This window comes from Marmota flaviventris, chromosome 6 (genome assembly GCF_047511675.1).
Source record: "Marmota flaviventris isolate mMarFla1 chromosome 6, mMarFla1.hap1, whole genome shotgun sequence".
In the NCBI taxonomy this organism is placed as follows: Eukaryota; Metazoa; Chordata; class Mammalia; order Rodentia; family Sciuridae; genus Marmota; species Marmota flaviventris.
Genome location: NC_092503.1, coordinates 80,370,898 through 80,393,144, shown reverse-complemented (window position 1 = coordinate 80,393,144; position 22,247 = coordinate 80,370,898). Strand labels below are relative to the sequence as shown.

Genomic DNA, 22,247 nt, shown 5'->3' with positions numbered 1-22,247 from the left:
TTTTTGGTTTTCTTACTACCCCACTGTTCCTGTTCTCTAAATGCTAGAATACCCATGGTACCACACACCGGCCCTCTTTATGTACACTCTCTCTTAGGTGATCACATATAAATCTGACTTCCAGACTGATATATCCACCTTCCTATTTGACAAATCATTTCAAATTTACATTTTCAAAACTCAAATGGCCATCTGTCTCCTTTCTACCCCAACTCTTCCCTATCTCATTAAGTAGCATCTCTATCTACTTAATTACGTCACAAATTTAGGATCATGCTGGATTTCTTTTTCCCCTCACATAATATACCAAGTCATCCACAAATCCTGGTGGTTTAATCTCCAAAATATATTCCAGATCTGACTATTTCTTACCATTTAAACTGCTAGAGCCCAAGTCTGAGTCATCATCTTTTCTCACTTGCAATTCTGCTATAGCCTCCTGATACCATGCTTTCAAGCTTCAATTTCCAGCCAGTTCTTTGCACAGCAGTCAGAAAATGCAACTTGAAACAGATCAGATAGCACTGTTCTCCTGCTTCAATCGCCTCCTAAGGCCATAAGATTCCTTGAGGTCTACAAATTTTTATAAGATTCAGCACTTCTGCCTCCTCCTCCACCCTTATCTCATGCTACTCCTCCCATCTCCCCTTTCAAGCAAGCTGATCTTCTGTGCTTCCAACATGCCAAGTCTCTGTACATGCTGCACCCTCTACCTAGAATTTCAAAGGTGGCTCCTTCTCTTATTCCTTTTCTCAACACAAATGCTACCTTCTCAAAATCAGCTCCACTTGCATGTCTATTAAACTGAGTTAATTAACTCTATCCTATTACTCAGTTTTGTTTTCTTCATAGACCTGTCACCACTACAAATCATCTTACATTTATGATCTTACCAGTCCTGCTAAATGTGAGACCCATGCAAACAGAAATCATGTCATCATTACCATGATAATGACACCACTACGCATTATTTGTGAAAAGAATGGTTATTCCATAATGCTTTTCCAAACAGGATATCAACAGTTTAATTTAATAAAATTTACCTTTTTTGTTTTAAATGAAATATTAAATTTTCCCTCTTTCAAAATAATTGCCTAAGAAGTGAGAATCAGGCGGTATAGCGATACCAGACTTCAAACTATACTACAGAGCAATAGTAACAAAAACAGCATGGTACTGGTACCAAAACAGGCGGGTGGACCAATGGTACAGAATAGAGGACACAGAAACCAATCCACAAAACTACAACTATCTTATATTTGATAAAGGGGCTAAAAGCATGCAATGGAGGAAGGATAGCATCTTCAACAAATGGTGCTGGGAAAACTGGAAATCCATATGCAACAAAATGAAACTGAATCCCTTTCTCTCGCCATGCACAAAAGTGAATTCAAAATGGATCAAGGAGCTTGATATCAAATCAGAGACACGCCGTCTGATAGAAGAAAAAGTGGGCTACGATCTACATACTGTGGGGTCGGGCTCCAAATTCCTCAATAGGACACCCATAGCACAAAAGTTAATAACTAGAATCAACAAATGGGACTTACTCAAACTAAAAAGTTTTTTCTCAGCAAAAGAAACAATAAGAGAGGTAAATAGGGAGCCTACATCCTGGGAACAAATCTTTACTCCTCACACTTCAGATAGAGCCCTAATATCCAGAGTATACAAAGAACTCAAAAAATTAGACAATAAAATAACAAACAACCCAATCAACAAATGGGCCAAGGACCTGAACAGACACTTCTCAGAGGAGGACATACAATCAATCAACAAGTACATGAAAAAATGCTCACCATCTCTAGCAGTCAGAGAAATGCAAATCAAAACCACCCTAAGATACCATCTCACTCCAGTAAGATTGGCAGCCATTATGAAGTCAAACAACAACAAGTGCTGGCGAGGATGTGGGGAAAAGGGTACACTTGTACATTGCTGATGGGACTGCAAATTGGTGCAGCCAATTTGGAAAGCAGTATGGAGATTTCTTGGAAAGCTGGGAATGGAGCCACCATTTGACCCAGCTATTCCCCTTCTTGGTCTATTCCCTAAAGACCTAAAAAGAGCATGCTACAGGGACACTGCTACATCGATGTTCATAGCAGCACAATTCACAATAGCTAGACTGTGGAACCAACCTAGATGCCCTTCAATAGACGAATGGATAAAAAAAATGTGGCATTTATACACAATGGAGTATTACTCTGCATTAAAAAATGACAAAATCATAGAATTTGCAGGGAAATGGATGGCATTAGAGCAGATTATGCTAAGTGAAGCTAGCCAATCCCTAAAAAACAAATGCCAAATGTCTTCTTTGATATAAGGAGAGTAACTAAGAACAGAGTAGGGTCGTAGAGCATGAGAAGAAGATTAACATTAAACAGGGATGAGAGGTGGGAGGGAAAGGGAGAGAGAAGGGAAATTGCATGGAAATGGAAGGAGACCCTCAGGGTCATACAAAAGTACATACAAGAGGAAGTGAGGGGAAAGGGAAAAATAATACAAGGGGGACAAATGAATGACAGTAGAGGGGGCAGAGAGAGAAGAGGGGAGGGGAGGGGAGGGGGGATAGTAGAGGATAGGAAAGGCAGCAGAACACAACAGACACTAGTATGGCAATATGTAAATCAATGGATGTGTAACTGATGTGATTCTGCAATCTGTATATGGGGTAAAAATGGGAGTTCATAACCCACTTGAATCAAAGTGTGAAATATGATATATCAAGAACTATGTAATGTTTTGAACAACCAACAATAAAAAATTAAAAAAAAAATAATTGCCTAAGACATAAATAAATCTCTAAAATTCCTGAGAGAAAAGTTAGCAAATCAAATTTTTGCTCAGAAACTCTGCCATCATTAAGTTGGAATATTTTTTTCTGGACATAAATAACGAGAGACCTAACAGGGATTCAGAATGATAAATTTTAGCTGCATTTATATTAATAATTTCTACTTGACTAATATAATCTAGTTATATTATTAAATGAATTTTTTCTCTGAAAAGAAAAAAATTATCTAGGTTAACAGGTAGCACACTTAAGATTTATACACTGTGTAGTTCTCCAACTAATTAAACCTAATTCACTGTGACCAGGATTGAATCAGTAATTAGTTATTTATCTGTTTTTCCTATTGATGTGTGGCTGAGTGGGGGTTGGGTAATGTAGCTTCTTTTCTAAAACTGGCCTAGAGTGTTACTACAGCAGTGATACAAAACTGTCAAATCTAATACTTGTCATTTTTTATCCCAAAATAAACTCCTTTTTAAAAAAATCTCAAGCAATATAGATTACACCTAACAGGTCAGGAAAATAAAGATTAACAAAAATTCTTTCAGTGCTGGAATGTTTCCTTTATATTCAGTCTCAAATGAAACAAAGTAAACCTACAGTATATAATATCATAATCATATCTTATTTACATGATTCAAAGAAAGGCTTTTGATTTTTTTAAGGTTTTTTTTTTTTTTCATTTTAAGAGGGGAAACTGCATGCAACAAAGAATTCTTAATACCTTGACATATTCCTATGCTAAGTTTCTTTATATGAAACACTGTTGCCTAACTACCTTTGCTTTTGGTAAAAGAGCTCACCCAAAAGGCAGCTGGTGAGTAAAATGAAAATAAACTAAAAGAAAGATACAAACAAGGAGTTCTCTTTCCCCAAAAACAAAAGGAAGTTTCTACAGATGAGATAAAGGTAAAAAGCTATATTGCTACATTAAAACTATAACTGCTTATTCTACAAAACAGAAAAGATTAAGAAACAAATAAACCAAGTAAAGTTTTCTCATTTCTTTATTTACATGTTCCTTCATATTTATAAATAATCTTCTTGTCCTACTACATTTATTTTCACAATAACTACTCTTCCTTAAAAATCAAACTATGTTAAAATAAAACTTTGTAAAACATCTAAAAAATTAAAACTGTTTGTAGATTTTAAGTATGACTTTAAATAGCATCAGTCAGATCATGGTAAATGCTAGATTTAAAATTTAAGGTATTATCAGTTTCTTTTAAACAGCATTTTGAAATAACAGGTCAAATGAAAGCATCTTTGCTGCAGTATGTATTCTTAGAGTTTAGTCAGTCAAATAAAGTCATCACAAAACCTCTCTTCATTCAAACATAAAACATTTGTTTACAACCTAAACTACACATGAAGTGGAAATACCAAATGAGTAAGATGATGATTCTTCTTCTTCTTTTTTCTTTTTTTAGTTATACATGGGCATATCTTTGTTTAGTTATTTTTATGTGGTGCTGAGGGTCGAACCTAGTGCCTCATATATGTGAGGCAAGCACTCTGTCACTGAGCCACAATCCCAGCCCTATACTTCTGCTGTCCTCCCATTAAGAAACTCTTGCCAAGAAGAGAAAGATAATGTAACAGAGTATAAGAACTTATGATGTAAAAGGAAGTATAAGCGGCTAAGTAAACACAGAACCAAGATAAGAGGAAAGAAAACTTTGGGAAGCTTTCCACAGGAAATAATACCTAAATTGAGTCTCAGGGTATTAGTAAAAGTTATGCATAAATGTAACTTTAGGGGACAGGCTGTAAATTTTAGGGGAATGGATGTTTAATGAGGTTAGTAAAAGAAAGCAGTAAGTAAGGGAAGACCTTGTTTCTACAAGAGGAAGCAGCATATGCAAAAGTTAAAGGCATAAGGAAACCACAGTATATTATCAAGCTGCAAATAGTTTACAATTCTGTTGTCCAATACTGTGACTACTAAGCACCTGAAATGTAGCTCATCAGAATTGAGATATGCTGTAAAAGTTAGTAACTTATTACTAATCAATGTCAGTACTCTGTTCCGGACCACAGAGTAAACAAAAGAGGGATTTAAATTCAGGTGAACAGAACCAGTTAAAACAATGTACCCAGGTTCATTCAACATACATAACACAAGGCTGAGTGTCCACTTCAATTAACTTACGCCTTTTATCCCATCCCTGAATGATGTTTTAAAAATTCACAACCTAGACAACAGTGCCTTTCCACTCCAATCATGGTCTAATAACAATAAACCTGTTATCCCCGAGGTACCAAAAGTCTCCCCCTTCTTGGTACCGTCCCTTCTGTACCATCTTGAGTCTCTACAGGCCTCCTGGGTTTTGTTTATTGCTAATAACTTTAGTCGCTTCTTTAGATCTGCTTGCTTCCTTCTCTTCCCAACAAATAAACCTGCCTTTTCCAATTCTTTCTCTTTCTAATTTGCCAGTTCCCCATCTGCCTGTCAGCCTCCTCTCATCCCAACTCTCCCAGCTGCCGAGATCATTCTCTTACGACTTTCTTCTCCCCCAGGTCCCCAAATCCTCCCTCATCCCTAATCCTTTCAAACCCCCTGCTTTAATAATTCCGCTTGCAATCCCATCCTCAAACGTCCGGTGGTCAGCTTCCCCTCCGCCCAACCCGTCTCTCCTCACACCCGGGCCTACCCTGGTCTCCACGCCCTCCCCAAACCCAACCCTCCTCGGCTCCTCAGGAGACCAACGCGGCGTCCCGCCTCCTTGCCTTCCTTCACTGGACCGAATTCCTAGCCGGGACCCCGACGTCTAGCCGCCAAAGTGCGGGTGCCAGGCTCCTGCGGAAGCTGCGGGTGGGTGCCGGGGTTGCCGGGGTGCGGGAAGTTTGAATACTGGGAAGGGGTAGGGGCGAGGACGGCGGCTCCAGGGTGGCAGCGGTACGGCGACTTCAGCTCCAGGGTAACGGAGGCGGAGGCCCAGACTGCACCGCGGGATTCCCTCAGCCAATGGTGCTTCTCGCTGGGTTCCCATTGGCCTCTCTTTCCAGATGGCCTTTTCTATTGGTTTCAGTGAAATTGGAAGGCGGGACGACGAATGCGACAGAAGACGGCTATTGGTCGATCACTCTAGCTGTAACAGCGCTCGCGAAGGAGGGTGTTCGCCGCGAAGCTCCTTGCGCTTGAGGGGCGTATTGGTCTGTGCCCGGCGAAGCGCTACTGCGAAGCTTTTGGGGCCCTTTGTGATGGGGGAAGAACGCGGGCGGAGGGGAATAGTATCCGTGAAATGAAATGTAAAATTGGCGACGGCGTAATTAAAAAGCATTGGAAATAGCACGGTTTTAAATGAGGCAGAAAAAAATTATAAGTGGCTCGTACTTCTCGGTCTGCTTGCTGAAATTCCTGATTTTCAGAAGCATTTGAGGTTGGTGTATTAATGCTCCTGTGGCAAGGTTTGGGCCTTCGTCAATGACGAACATGCCTTAAATTTGGCTTTTTAGGTTGTGAAACAGGTTTGCAGTGGAACCGTTTTTGAAATACAGTTGCACACACTGCTTTTTAAAGGAAGTGTACCAAAGTGCATGTTAGTAGCCTAAGACTTGTTCTATGCTGTATTTTCCCCTTTAAACGTCAGCGGTGCTTTAAAAAGCATTAAGTACAGGAGGTAGGAAACAATAAAAAGAAAATCCTCTTAAGGATTTTAAATCTCTCTAAGCCTTCTCATCAAGATGATTTAACCCCATACTCTGCTGCTTTTGCAGTTCATTTCTCACTGGATTTTTACCTGCAGAAAATCTAATTCTGGAGTGCAAATGAGTTCTAATCAATCTTCTGACTATTAAATGTGGTAATTAAATATGGTAATTTCTTGCGTCTCCGTTTTTTCCACCTGTGCACTATTTCAGAGATTTCATTTTATCCTATCAATATATTTTGCTTCAAGTTACAGACTAACCCACCTAAACAACACTGTAATTAAATCTAATTTTCGTTATACACAACGTATCTGTATAAGATGACAATCGACTGTTAGTGAAAATAAAATGAGCAATCTCTAAAATTGCGCTGAAACGTTTTTCATCAGTTAATCTATCTCCTAATACTCTTTGTTAAAATAGCTTGCTGGTTATTATTGACTCTGGTAGTACTGGATAGTTGAATAAATGTCTTAGTGTATTGCTTTTAAAGGAAGTTGCTGGGTGAAATCAAGAAACATACTACATTTATGTGGACAAATGAATGACTATCACAGAGTCAAATAGGGATTGCAGGCACTCAAGGACAACTAAGACTGAAACTAACCATCTAGTCAGCGCTTAGAATATTACAGGCTGTGAAATCTCATTCCATCTTCATCCGTGGTTCTAGACAGGTATTGTTAGTCTTTGTTTATACTTGAGAAAACAGATTCAGAAATTTAGAAGGTGGAGCAGCAGATAAGTGGTAACAGTAGGATACAAACCCAGTCAAATTCAAAATCCATCAGTTTCAAATTTTAGCACCTGAAGTATCTTTTACCTACAGGTTAAAGGAATTACTGGTAAGCAAGAAAATATCTAAAAGGCCAACCCATCTCCACAAAATCATCTAATTGTAACATATATTACACATCCTTTCAACATGCAATTTTATTCATCCTATCATATTAAAAATAACAGTGACTTTATCTGATCTTGAAAAAAAATTATAAACTTCCAGAAATAAAAAAACAGTTTATTGAATTAACTTTTAAATTATCCCTAAGTATGTGATACCAACTTAAAAAGTTTTTACATGCCAGGTGCACTGGCACACACCTATAATCTCCAGCAGGAGTCTGGGAGTCAGCCTCAGCAATGGCAAGGCATCTCTAAATAAAATACAAAATAGGGCTGGGGATGTGGCTCAGTGCCCGTAGTACCGCTGAGTTCAATCCCTGGTACTCCTCCCCCCTAAAAAAAAAAAAAAAAGTTTTTACATGATGTTATATAGTTTTCATGTAAATCATTTCTTTATGGGACTAGAATTTTCTCAGATTATATGATTTGCCATTTCATTTCACTACATTCTACATAAGATTCTTATTTTCATAAAAGATAAAAGAAAGCTAACAAAACCACATTTTTACATTTCTATCACTTGAAATTATCTTTAACAGGAATGTCTTCTTATTGTTAATAGGCAAAGTAATAAGTAGTTTTTTCACCTATAGACCATCCAGAATTACAAGGACCACAATTTTTAAAGGCAAGACATACTATATATAATATGTTGAAAAGCACACAAATCTAATTATTAAGTTCAGTTGTCCATTTAATACCATTCTTTTTAAAAAATAAATCAGTGTCAATTTTCTATGTTTCACATAAATGTGATGAATAATAAAATTAAACAATTTAAATCTCACTTTCACTCTTGGTGTAAGATTATTTATTAATAGATTATAGGTAAATAATAGGTTGTTAGCATATAATATTAACTTTTAAACAGTACTAACATTCCAGGTATATAAAAGAAATTGAAGGGATTAGGAAAAATTGAGTTGGGTATACACTGCAGTGTAACTGGAGACCTAGAAATTGAACTGTTTTTACAAAAGCAAACTTAAGTCTAATTTGACTGTTATTATTTGTCTTTGCAGTATAGAACTATAATGCTATTTGATTATTGTTGTTTAAAAGATAAATTTTTAAAATGCTTGATGAAATTTTGAAGTTATTTTGTTGGTAAAGAAGTTAAACCATTGAGATTGTTTACTAGTAGTTTTCATATAACTGGATGATAAATCAATAATATATGAATCTCATGATTTTTTTAAATTTGGGGTACTTCTGCTTTTGTCTTACATAAAAAAACTTGTTTTCAGAATCTGTTTCTCCACAATTACATCTTTAAGTAGATTTGCCTATAGATCAAATCCTACCTCCAAAGCAGTAGGAATAACACTCAGGGAAACTATGGCAGTTCTATTTGTATTCACATTTTTAGATTTGAAAGGAAGAATATATCAATATTACTTCCTTAGTAAGCAATTGCCTATTTTCACCTGAAAATATTGCACAGGAAATTGTTAAAAGCAATCACTATATTTTTAAGTGACAATAAATATGCTAGATTTTTAAAAAGCATTTTTGTTATTTGGTATTATGGCATAATAAAATAGCCAGATATTTCTCTGGTGTAAACAGGAAAATGGCATACCATATTTGCAATGGAAAATTTCTAAGTTAGAAGGAAACTTTGGCTCATTCATTAAATACATACTGAAGCACTTATCAGTCACCTTGGGGAATACAGAGATAAAGAATAGAGACATATCTTCAAGCTGTTCAATGTCTAATGAACAAAGAGGAGAAGTCAAACTCTGATTGCAAGTACTGTGTAGTAAGGGTGATTATAAAAGGTATACATAAGGGACTTAGAAGAGATATTCAACTCAGCCTGGTAGCCAGGTAAGCTTCCCAGAAATAACTCTTAAAATGAAGTTTATGTCACATAAAAGCACATCATAAGTGAAGCTGGAAGATACATAAGGTAGAAACAAATTAGTATATTCCCAGACACTACAGAGTCAGGAAAAATCATTTAGTAAGATGTGATAGGGGAAGAAATAGTGAGGCAAGATGGGAGAGGGGGGTACCTTGGAAGAGAAAGTTGTCATCACTGGGGGGATCCAAAGGGTAAATATTTAAATGCCTTTTTATGAAGTTTATATTTAGTCCCCAAAGTCATAGGAGCAACAAATGAATTTTTGAACAGATGACTCATATGATTGGGTCTGCATTTTAGACAGATTATCTCAGTGGCATCATGCAGAGTGAGACAAGCAGAAATATCAGCTCAAAGCTTAAAAAACTTCACAAAAGGACAGGTAACAGGCAAGAAATGAGGAAGGTCTGGATCAAATAATATTGAGCAGGATCTGTTCCTGGCCCAGAGCTTATAGTTCTACATACTCATTTTAATCCTTACTACAACTCCATGATTTATTATTATTATTGTTGTGGTGGTGGTGGTGGTGGTTGTAGTTATTATTATTATTATTATTATTTCTTTGTTATAAGTGGAACTTGGGACTGAAAGAGGGCAAGTGCTTTATTTAACGTGAGGTTAACAAATCGAGGAGTAAGTTTTTAAATTCTTGCCTGATTATAAGACCTGACTTTCAATCACCTACTTTTCAAATTGAAGTTGTAAATCATTAATGAATCATCAAATCAGTTAATAGTTTATAAACACAATTTTTAAATGTATGTAGAATATAACAGATTATACTGTATACAGTAGGGATAAATATCATTTTGTGAAACTTTTTCTTCATAAATACATCTGATATGTATTTTTTAACATTATGGATCAAAGTAAATAGCATTTGGAAATAACTTCACTGTGTCATGCTGCAGTCATAGTATGAGAAAAAAGAAAAAAAGGATGTGTTCCACCTGTGTTACAAGACTGGGTAACTGGTTTATATGGGAGAGAGTGAAAGAGAAGCCTAAGTTGACACTAAATTTCTAAGAAACCTGGCATCCTTCACCAAGGTATTGCAAACAGAAGTGTGAGAGGTAAAGGATGGTAGTAATAAGCAATTAGGGGACAATGTTTGAAATATCTATAGGGCATGCAGGTGAAAAATGCAGATGGCATTTTCTTATGAAATTAAACATACAACTCTAACATGACAGTGATTTTACTCCAGATATTTACAGAGAATAAAAACATCAAAAAACACTTGTTCAACAGTGTTTGTAGCAGTTTTATTCATAGTAAACAAAACAGAAAAAAACCTAAGTATCTATCAAAATGAAAATACACTTAAAAAGTACAATATCTCCTTTCAACATAATGCTAGTCATCAACAGAATGAACTACTGATCAACATGGATGAATTTCAAGGACATGATGTCAGATACAAAAGAATGTATTCTATATAAAATGTCACATTATGGCCCATGTATATGTATAATTATTACATTTCAATTTTTAAAAGAATCCATCTAGTTCCATTAATAAGTAGTTCAAAAAGTGGCGAAATTCATTTATGCTGGTAAAAACATGCCATTGACTGACTGAAAAAGAGTAAAAGGGATTTTTTAAAAATAATATAAACCTACTAAATCTTGATTGAGATAGTGGTTAAAATAAGGTTTTCTTTATTCAAACTCATCAAAATATACATTTAACTTAAGTGATTTTTGCTATATGTAAACTTAACTGTAATCTTAATAATTTTAAACAGAGAAAAAATATATTGGCTTATATAATAGAAAAATCTAGAAGTAGACCTAGCTCCAAATAGTTGGCTCCCAGTGTGTGATGTCATTAAGATTTTGTTCTTCCCTTTATCTCTTGGATATATCTTTCTTTATTTTTAATATTTTTTTAGATATAGATGGACCTTTATTTTATTTATTGTACACGGTGCTAAGAATCAAACCCAGTACCTCATATATGCTAGGCAAGCTCTCTGCCGCTGAGTCACAATCCAAGCCCTCTTGGATATATACCTGTCTATGAGATGGTTTGATTTCAGGAAGACTTGTCCTTTCAGATATGGCCACCATAGTTCCAAACTTACCTTGTATTCACCTACCAACCCCAATGGAGAAAGAACATATTTTTCTGATTGACCCAGATCTAGAATTGGAATTAGAATTGGGATCTAATTCTAACCATCCACATGTGAACATGAACTAATTATTGCGGTCAAGTTGTTGCCTGGGCAGGGGAAGGGGAAAGTGTGTGAATAAGTAACCAAAATGTTCATGTTCTTCCAGAAAAGAGCAGTGGTTCTCCAAAGAAGAACTGGAATATTGTTACTAGAACTACAAGACCAAACCAATATGTTTCCAAAAATAATAATGATAATTTTAATCAAATATGTTCAGAGACCAGTCTGGTGAGTTTGTTTTTAAATTTAAGAAAAACACTGGTAATTCTAAATTCCCAGTCTATAAATACAGATAAATTCAACCAAATTTTGTCATCTTTTGACTCCCTGTGCTTTAAGTACTCCATCCCCAAAAGGCTTTCTGCCAATAATTTGTGGGACCTCACAGAAAGTGTCTCCTAATAATGGACATGTCTGTCTTCACTGTTAACCCCTGCTAAGCAAGAAAGCAGGACCACTGCTCTATCAGACAGCAGTCTATTCCTCTTTTCTCTAGAACCCAACAGCTTCCACTGGTGACTGTCACTGAGTCACTGAGTGCTATCATTATATCAGTGCCAAAGATTAATTGGAATTGTGCCAGTTATATGGCTACTGTTTCTCAGATCCTTCCCTACCTTTCTGTGTCCTGTTCTATGATGCTGGAGCTAGGACTTAGCAACTACACTTCCCAGACTACCTTGTTACTTAGCTCACTGTTGAGTACTACCAAAAAGAAACTCCAAGGGAAAAGTTTGAAGGTGAAAGTTGAGGAGAAAGAAGTTTCTGGAATGTACTTGTTACTATTTAGCAGCAGTTGGTTCTAGTCTAACAGTCTTGTGTTCACAGTATATAAATGAGGAGGTTCAATGAATGTGTTTGCTATTATGTTTGTAGCCTACACAACTATTTCTCCCTTATGGGATGGATATATATGAAAAAAAGACTATAAAATATTTACTACCTTATAGAGAATAACTACCAGAGTTAGTGACCAAATAAACAAAAAACATTTTGAAATGTGATCTTACATATGTGTAGCACTCTGCAGAGTATTTTCAAAAAGATTACCTCATATGATCTTAAACAACCCTGAGAAATGGGAAGGTCAGATGGATATTTTCCATTTGTATCAATAAGGAAATTGACCCTACCATTAAGTCAGATTTGTCTAGTAGAAATACAATGTGAGCCACATATTTAATTAAAAACTTTCCAGTGGTCACATTAAAATAAATTTTTAAAAAGAGAAATTTGTTCTTGAAGTATACTTTATTTAACATAATACATCCAAAGTATTACCATTTCAACCTGTAATCAGCAGTTAAAATCATCAATGAGTTTTTTTGTACTAAGACTTTGACACCTATTATATATTTCACAGTTACAACACATCTCATTTTGGACTAGCCACATTTCAAGTACTCACTAGTCACATGTGGGTCGTGTCTACCTTATGAGAAAGGAAAAGTTCAGATTATTTACACAGAGGCATGTAGTAGGAAATGGTGGTCTCAGTTGACCAGCTTCTAGAAAGGAAAATAATGCTGGTATGGAAACCTAGGACTTTAATTCCACTCACGATTTCACCTTTTACTGGTTGTGAGATAGTAGACCAGGAGCTCCTTAAAGCTTAGTTTCTGGATATATTAAGAAAAACAAGCAAATGGCATCTTTACTTTCCTACCACATAACCCTTTTCTCAAGTGAAATCTTATATGGAAGCCCATATTTAAAACATAGGAACTGCTTCTATGTGGAAGGCATGGGAGCTGGCTGGGTACAAATGTTTAGCCTACACTTAAACACACACACACACACACACACACACTTCTGAGGGGGTTCTAATGAAAATTTGGGGCATATTTGAAACTTCTTAGAGGGAATTATCCCTAAGATCTTTTTCGTTTTAAACAAGTCTATGATTCCATGGGTAAAATTTCACTCAAACAGTTGTCTCTTTCAGCCAGTTTTTAAGATTTAATAATGAAATACAGATTACTATTGTGAGTCCAGTACTCACAATCAGTTCATCAGTACATTGGTGTCTGTCTCACATTTTTAGTTTTATTGCATCAATATTTTTTTACAAATGTAAGTAGACCTTTAAGATCAATTATTCAAGTGGTTTTTAATGTTATTTTTCCCTTAGTGATGGACTTTTCTTTTCAAATGATATAAATAAATCTAAATTACTATATGATAGCTAAAATCAGGACCATTGTGCAAAGTCTAAGTGGTTGTAAAGAGGCAAAACCTCAACAATTCAGGATCTCGGACATGCCCTCTTCCATAAGTGGCCTCCAAGAATTCACTGAGTAGACCCATGTACAATTCCATAACCAAAGATTAAGCTCAGCTCCAGCTCCTTCATCAGATAAGGGAACTGAAACTCAGTAAAGTGCTCAAAATTCCACCCCAGCTGGGGGTCAGAACTACACTAGAACCCCATCACCCCTGCCCCGAAGTCAGGAGGAAGTAGCTTGCAAACGCTGATTATTATATTTTCAGAATTTTTTCAAGCCAAATGTTGAAATCAGCCATGGTGAAAATATTTTCACCATAAAAATCAATTGCCACAAAAATCCCAGTTTCCCCCTGGGAGCCCTGGGAGCCCTTGTTACACCTTTATCAGCACACCTCTGAATCCAGGTTCCTGAGTCCAGGTCTTTACATTCCACACAGCATCCTGAGAAGGAATACACTGCATTTTAACAGGAAACAAAAATTTAAGTTAATAAAACAAATAAAAGATAACACTAAATAGAAGTCATGTCTGTTCGTGACTGTTGAATTCGAAGTCAACATTTAAAAGAGCAATTTTTCTCAGTATGTATTTACCATTGCCTATTGCCCAGTGGATATTGATTCCTTTGATTGTCTCAAGCTGTTATTTGGAGTATTCAGCTACTTTGGGGATTGACTTTTTTTTTTTTTTTTTAATATTAGGTGAGCTAGGCAAGTAAAAGTTCTAAGAACATTATTTTTTAAATATTTCACATTACAAACGTTTCAAATGCTTTAAAATTAAAGCCTGAGCAAAATGTGAAGAGAAACTATCGAAACTGCCGCTCGAGCAGCAGGCGACCTTCTCTCAGCCTCCTGGCTCTGTTCCTGGCTAAGAAGGTTATTGAGAGGTCGGTATAAACAACTGCAGCAGTCTTCAGGCCTCCCGGTTGGCCTGGTGTCTCCTCGGTTTTAATCCTCCCATCTGAACTCCTGACTCATCTTAACAACGACCTGATTCTGTCTTCCTCTTCCTCCCCTTCCTCGCTGCTTTTCTCCTGATCCTTTGTGGCGCTGCTGCGCTCTCCTGCGGCTCTGCTCCGGGCCTGTTTGGGCATGCTTGTGATGTCAGACGCCTGCACTTCAGCTGTCCTTTTGTATCCATGGTGATGGATGAAAAAAAAAAAAAAAAAAAAAAAGCTGCTTTGCAGCAATTTGAGCTTTAATCCATCCAAATGATTCTGGCTTGATTATTCAGGTGATTTTCCCCAAAACTTTCAAATCACCAAGTATTGAATTATTAAAGAGGAATTAACATTTTTTTTTTAATTTCTTTCCTTCCTTTTTTTTTTTTAAACCAATGTTATGCCTTGGTGATTTCCATTAATCTTCTTTATCTCAGCATCTGAAAATGTTATCTTTATAATTAAATCAATAAGAAAGTAATTTCAGAAATGTGATTCCAAAGGAAAAGAAAGTCTAAAGGGGATTATTATTTAACGTTCCCTCTCGCTGCATGTACATAACTGTTTACGCTAAGAAAAAAACAGAATGCAACGTAAAATATGACAAAAACCATGACAACAAAATAGGGTTGCCCAAAATGTTGGCTCCTTAGCAGTAGCAGTACTTGAAGCTGTTTTTGTGGTCTTTAGATAGAATACTAAATAACATTGGCTTCAGATCTTTTCACATTCAGGAAAGAGAAAACGGCCTGATTGTCCTCTTTAGCACCTTGCTAACAATGCTATTTTTTTTTTCCTTAACAAGGAAAGGCAGGCATTTTGCACATAACCTTTGCAAGCAATAGTTTCTAACTAATATGTCTCCATCCTGTCAGTATTCATGTATGAATGACTCTGACTTTCCAGTAATGGTAAAATTTTCTTACATTAAAAAAATGTAAGTAATCAACAGTACAGAGGAAACAAATGGAATTGAAGTCATGGTATACTAATGAGGTAGCAGTGTAGAAAAAACAGAACAGCAATTTCATGTGCTTTGCTCCAACCATATTATCAAAATTAATAATTGGAAATAAAAGCAAGTTAGACCCTAATACTGTGACACAAGGAAACCATAGTAGTTGAATGAACTAAGAACTTTTCTCCCTAGACCAATTAAACAATACATAGAGTGGAGTAAAATTTAGAAAGCTTGAAATTGTCTCTAATCTTCCCCTTACCCCTTTTGCTAAGTGGAATGTTGGGTGGGATTTTTCCTGTTACCTTAGAATTGTAATTACTGTCCAAGCTGAGCCATCAATAATTAGGATTCAAAACTTTTCATCATGGCTAGTTAAAAAGTGTACAGCTAACCTTATTACCATAAACCTACACCCTAGGAAACTCTTCTCTGGGTCTTTACCTCACAAAAAGAGGGGTAGATCTATGTACAGGAAATGAGGTAAGAAACCAGATTTGCATTCTGGGGAGGGTTCTAACACTGCCAAAGCCTAGTGGGTGGACTGAGTGGAGGAAATCCAGGGTGCCTCAAAGAAGAGGAGATTGACATCTCACTTCATAGCAGATGCCTGCTAAATTGCAGCCTCTTTGTCACTGTGTTGCCATTGGAATAAAGCATTTGATACAGTCTTTGGGAGAGTTCCCCATAGTTCATGGAACATCTATGGAGACTAATATCCATTTCTCATCTAAAATTTTTCTGAAGGTGGAAGTAGAAAGACGACTGCTAAAGAGATAATATGCCTGAGAAGATGAGGACTCTTGCCCCCAGTTGGGTTCTCCATGACATTAAACGACAGGGCAATGAACTCTGAGTAGTTCCATGTGAAGGAGGAAAATATCAAGGAAAAGTATAAGAGCCTTCAGGCTGTTGGTGGGATAGATGCACAACCCAGAGAAGCTGGGAGGGTAAACTGCTAGTAAACCTGAGGGAAGTCCTTCTCTTCCTCACAGTGTCAAAGCAGACTTTTGTAAAGATGATTATTGTCCAAGGGAACACTTGACTGCTTGTAGACCATCTTAGCCTTTGGGACACTAGGATCAAACCTGCACATGCTGAACTGGAGTGAGGGCAGTCCCCCCACAGGAGGCATTCATATAAGAAGTTGGTGCCTACCCTCACCCTCTTCCAGAGCCAGGGTTCTACCTCCCTACTACTCCCCAAGTTCAGTCACTGTCAAGGTTCTAGCTTCTGCTGCAGGGAAGGAAAAGAAATTGACTCAGAAATGAAAATGAAGTTTTAATAGTATGCTTCAGAAGTAGAAAGTAAAATATCATGAAATTTGTCCAAAATGTTATAATGATAGGAATCTGGAATTCAACAAAGCATACTTGAGAGCAGTGAATGGGGGGGGGGCTGTAGGCAGGATACACTTTTAATTAATATCCTGCTAAGCCGAGACTACTCAATTAATACATAGAATCCGACTACATACATAATTTTGAATCATGATTTTTTGCTTAATAATTATACAATTTTATCATCTTAAAAAATCTCTATAACCCACTTGAATCTAATGTATGAAATATGATATGTCAGTAGTTTTGTAATGTTTTGAACAACCAATAAAAAAAAAGCCAAAAAAAATCTCTATAAATGTCATCTATAATATTTTCATATTTCCGTTTTATACATATGTCAATTTTTAAACTATACTGCATTGTAAAACATTGGTGGTATTTTTAACTTTTAATATTTGAATTTCTGTCTCTTTAAATATGATTATTATCACTATTAAATATCTACCGATCTTTGGGCAAAGACTCTTATTTATTTTTTAACAGGAGACAATTTGGGGTATTGATAAGCCAGCTAGGAATCTTGATAATGTGTTTACTAATCTGGCAGCATTACATGGTTTTTCCTCCCAATGTTTGACAATTTGTGTAGACCTAAAAGCTGCAGTCAAATAAGATATATTGTGTCCCTGCTTTCTAGAATGTAAGCATGAGGACAGCAGTTCTCTGTTTCTTTCTCTACATTGTGCCTAGGATCTTAGAAGAGGGCCCAGCACTAGAAAGGCATTTAAATAAATATTTTTGAATGTAAATAAATGAATGTGGTTTGAAATAGAAGTGGGACCTAATTACTCCTTAACTTCCCTTTGGTTTTTGCAGAATGGTTTGGGGGAAACACATAAGTACCTGGGTGGAACAACTTTGGATCTAATGAGGGAAACAATGAGAGGACCAGGTCCTGTAGCAGAAGACAGACAAAAGGCAAGAAGGAGATCAGGTCCCTAGCATCTGAACAAATATTGATGTGGTCCTATGACCTTGTTCTTTGAAAGATCCAAATTAATTAATTTCATTAATAAGAATCAAGCTTGTAACAAGATGACTGAAACCAAGCAATGGCCATATGGAGAATATCATTCCTAGTGTTGGTAAGTGGTGGACAGAACTCACACATCTAGCTCTCTGCTGGCCACTATCCCAGTGAATAGAAAGACATTAAATAATTTTTTTTTAAAAAAAGGTTTTAAAGATTAAGAGCATAATATTAAGGGTGAGAGGCAGAGAATGTCAGCAGTTAATCACCAGTCTGAGGAAATTCTAGAAAATAGAAATAAAACCAGGTTAGACTAAAGGAATAAACTGAAAATTTAAAAAATGACAGCCCCAAACTTCAGAGGTAAGAGGGATCCTTTCCAAAGGATGCCCAGGAAAATTCCTAACTTCAAAGGCAGCATTTGCAAAATTTTGTTCAAGATGGGGCGAGCACACTGAAATGTTCTTAAAAAGTTCTGAAGACAGTTGGATCCTCCCACTCCCCCTTTCCTGTCTTTCCCCTGGGATTACATTTCCAAATTTAGTGTATAATCTCAGCATATGAGAATTACTTAAAACTATGAAACAACATCCACAATACAAATTTCAACAATTAAAAAAATAACTAAAAAACAGTAAGGGGAAAGATAGGGTGTCTCTATAAGTATCCTAATTTCCTTATCTTTCATACCAAAAAGTAGATAAATGCTGTCTAAAATTAGCAAGTCAAAAACTACAAGTGATATGTATTATTTTAGGTTAAGAATAACTACCACAAACAAACAAGAATGCTTTTAAAAACATACAAGGGTTACTGCTGAAAGTTTATCTCTGGGGAGTAAGACTTTGGTACAGGAAATGCAGGCATCGGGGAGAGGGGGAGTTTCACACAAACACATTTGTATAATTTAAATTTCTTTTGTGTTTTAATAGTTCTTCAACAAAACAAGCTAATTTTTAAATGCTTAGTAGGAGAAAAATATAAGGAAATGTACCAAAATATTAGTAGTGGTTTGTTGTTGTTGTTGGTGGTGGTGGTGGTGGTGGTGGTGTGTGTTTGTGTGTGTGTGTGTGTTTATTATTCTTCGTTTTTTGCAGTGCTAAGTATTGAACCCAGGTCCTCAGCTATGCTAGGCAAGTGTTCTGCTACCAAGTCACATCCCTCAGCTCAATAGTGGTTGTTTGTAATCAGAAAGAATTAAGAACAAAAACAAAAACATTTTTTTTTTGTTTTGGGTTTTCTACAGTTCCACATTTTCCGTGGTATCTCTATTACTTGTATAAACAGAAAAAAATCATTATTAAGAAAATTCACAACCATGGGTTTTCTGTGAAGTATTATACATACAAATAAATAATTAAAAACAATATTTAATTGAAGGACAAGAGGAGAAACTGAGCATTGTAGCTGCTGATAGCAGGAAGAGGAATTTGGCACTAAAGGGAAGGAGTTGGAACTGGTACAGGAAAGTAATATATTCTTTCTGACTATGCACTGGGAAAAAATGTTTGACCAGCCATGGAGCTTACTGAGCTGCTCCTGGATTTCTCACCGCTGTATCCTCTGCCCATCTAGATTTTTATATACGATGAGACTATCAAATCCATTTCCCCTGTCTCATATTTATTACAACCAGATAAAAATCTGCCACCAAATAGATTATTTTTTAAAAAATTGCTCTTTCCTGGTTTTGGCCTGCCACCAATCAGACATGATTTTACAGAGTTAGTTTCATGATCACCCATTGCTCTTCTCACTAGGCCAAGGAGTCAGGGTGTTCAGTACTACTGTGGGATGGTTGCTACACATGGTGTATTTAGGGTAGAATATTATCGGGAAGCATCTGGTTGCTGCAGGAGGTGCCTTTTCACAACAGCTGTAATACTGGATCAATTATTAGACTGTGTAGCAAAACTGTCCTACATGTACTTTAATGTCATCCTCATGGCATCTGTCTCTGTCTTTGCCTTTCTTTTCATTTTTCACTGGTGAATGCCCTAGAAGGACATATTACTTCATGCAAAACCCAGCAGAGTATCTATAGAAGTCAGTGGTCAAGGGTGCACTGTTGGTTGAACATGAAAAGGGTACTATGCCCATCTATTATCTGAAGAGCTCCTTCAAAAATATACACCATTTAAGAAAGCCAAATGAAGGTCATTCAGGAGTTTTCATGCAATGTTTCCAAAATTTGAAGGACTTTTACTTTTTGAAGGACATTTTTTTGTTACATTTGGAGGTCTATTTCTGATCCCTCTGGTGGACTTTTTCCATTGCAGGCTATAAAGATATTTTAAACTATACACAATTTCTGCAGAATTGCAAAACTTCATCTATAGATTCTATGGATGAAGATTCTGTGGAGTTGTAGAACGTATTGACATATTCAGGGAGCAGGGGCAGCCTGTACATTGGGTTGTCTAAAAGTCAGCTGGATCTTCTTGGTCAAGGTTTTGGTTTTCAAAGTGTTATCCACAAACAAGCAGTATTTGCATGACTATGAATCACTCAGAAATTTTGGCCCAGTCCACACCTATGAAATAAGGATCTTCAATTCAGGTAATTCATACGCATAGTAAAGCATTGGTTTCAGATAATCCAAGCTGCTTTGGAAAAATCTGTCAAAACACAGACTCTATATCTTATGAATTTCATACCTAGCTTTCTTTCTTTTATTTTTTTTTTTCTTCAGTGTTGGGAATTGTACCCAGGGCCTCCAGTGTACTATACTAGGCAAGTGCTCTACCACTGAGATACCTGAGATACATCCCCAACCCTGTTTGAAATTTTATTTTGAGACAGAGTCATGCTAAGTGGACCAGTCTGGTCTTTAACTTGGGATCCTCCACCTTAGATTCTCATGAAGCTGGAATTACCACTGTGCCCAACCACAACCAGCTTCTGAGCATGCTATATCACTCATTTGATATTCAAGTGAAGGTAGATGCTTCTCATGAACATCATAGGATTTCAAATTGAAGGTATTCTAAGCATGAGACCCAGTGCCCTAGGATTTGGAATCAGCCCCTTCATTACTTTGATGATTCAGATTATCAATTTTAATCATAATCAAAGTTTATCAGAGAGGATTCCATCTCCTGAAGAGTATTCAGGTTTTAATCTGGAATCTGCTTTCTGCTCATTATTGCATTATTTCTTTGAAAAGCACTTACATTATCTACTAGCCAGATGTAGGAAGAAAAGACAGACTTAACAATTGATGTGAGTCAAAGAACAAAGTTTTAGTTTTAGAACTCACCTTCTCTGTCATGGCCTCTGAGTTTTCACCTGCCAGTCCCAGAGTTTCTTTGATAAAATATGCAGAATACTAAGAAAGATGGTGCTTGTATGTTTTGTCATATAGAAATACTCTGCAAGACTGGATTCCTACAAACCTCTTCAAAATCACAACAAAACCTCAATTTTAGATTAAATAGACACATGTTCCAGATGAACTGAGTGCAGAAGAGTTCATCAACTCAGGAAAACTAATCCAAACTTGTGGCGCCAGTGAAAAGAGACCCAAAACTTCAGTATGTGTTTTGGTTTGGACTTATTTGTATGTTTGTTTTTCACCTCTTGCATGAATGTGCAAACATGATAGAGCAAAGCAAAGATGATTCTTGTAATCATAATGAACAGAGACCATCAGAACACCAAGGTCCTGATGTAATTAAATCTTATAAGACAGATGGATTGTCTTTTTCCCTATTAAATATTTCTGTTAAGGCACAATGTTCTGGGAAAAATTATATGATCTAATCCTGTGTTCTAAGCCCCCTTCATCTTAAGGAAATACTACAGTTATTATTCATAAGCTTCTATATGATATGTCACCATCCATTTTTTAATGACATTTTTAAAAATTATGTAGTCAGTTGAGTCACAATGTTGAGAAACTTCAGCTCACAAGTTCAAATCTCCATGAGCTTCGAAGAGGCAAATGGCCTATCTTTCCCTCTTATTTTCTCTGTTGTGACCTACAGTAGGTTTATTAATACTGTATCATTATAATGGTTGTCTAATGTATAACAAATTAAATAGGAATTTCTAGAAGATTTTAATATAATAAATTCCAGGGATTGGGGGGAGGAGACATAACTTCTAAATCACAAGTTTGTGCTAAAGGACATAATGTATGCAAAAATATTAATAGAGCCTTTCTAATCTTCTCTTGACAAACACTACTGACAGTCATTTGAGAGTTCTTGTTTCTGGAGTATTCTTTGAAATTCAATAGGAGATTTATTGAGGAGTCTGCAAGAGGGAATAAAGAATGCTGATTTGAAATTTGTAATTCAAATGTACTTTTCTCTAAATCTTAAAGTTCAGTCAATTGAAATATAAGTTGAAAAAATATAAAATTCAATAGCTTTCATATTTCAGATTGGCAT

The 22,247-nt window shown here is 36.2% G+C and overlaps 1 protein-coding gene across 1 annotated transcript in view; it reads right to left on the bottom strand.

Moving 5' to 3' along the window:
• Lca5 (lebercilin LCA5) overlaps positions 1–5,707 on the bottom strand; it is an 81,917-nt gene extending 76,210 nt beyond the window's left edge. Inside the window, exon 1 of the mRNA XM_027928277.2 lies at positions 5,534–5,707. The gene's annotated coding sequence lies outside the window, so the exon portion shown is untranslated. The remainder of the gene's footprint in view (positions 1–5,533) is intronic.
• Positions 5,708–22,247: the final 16,540 nt, after the last annotated feature.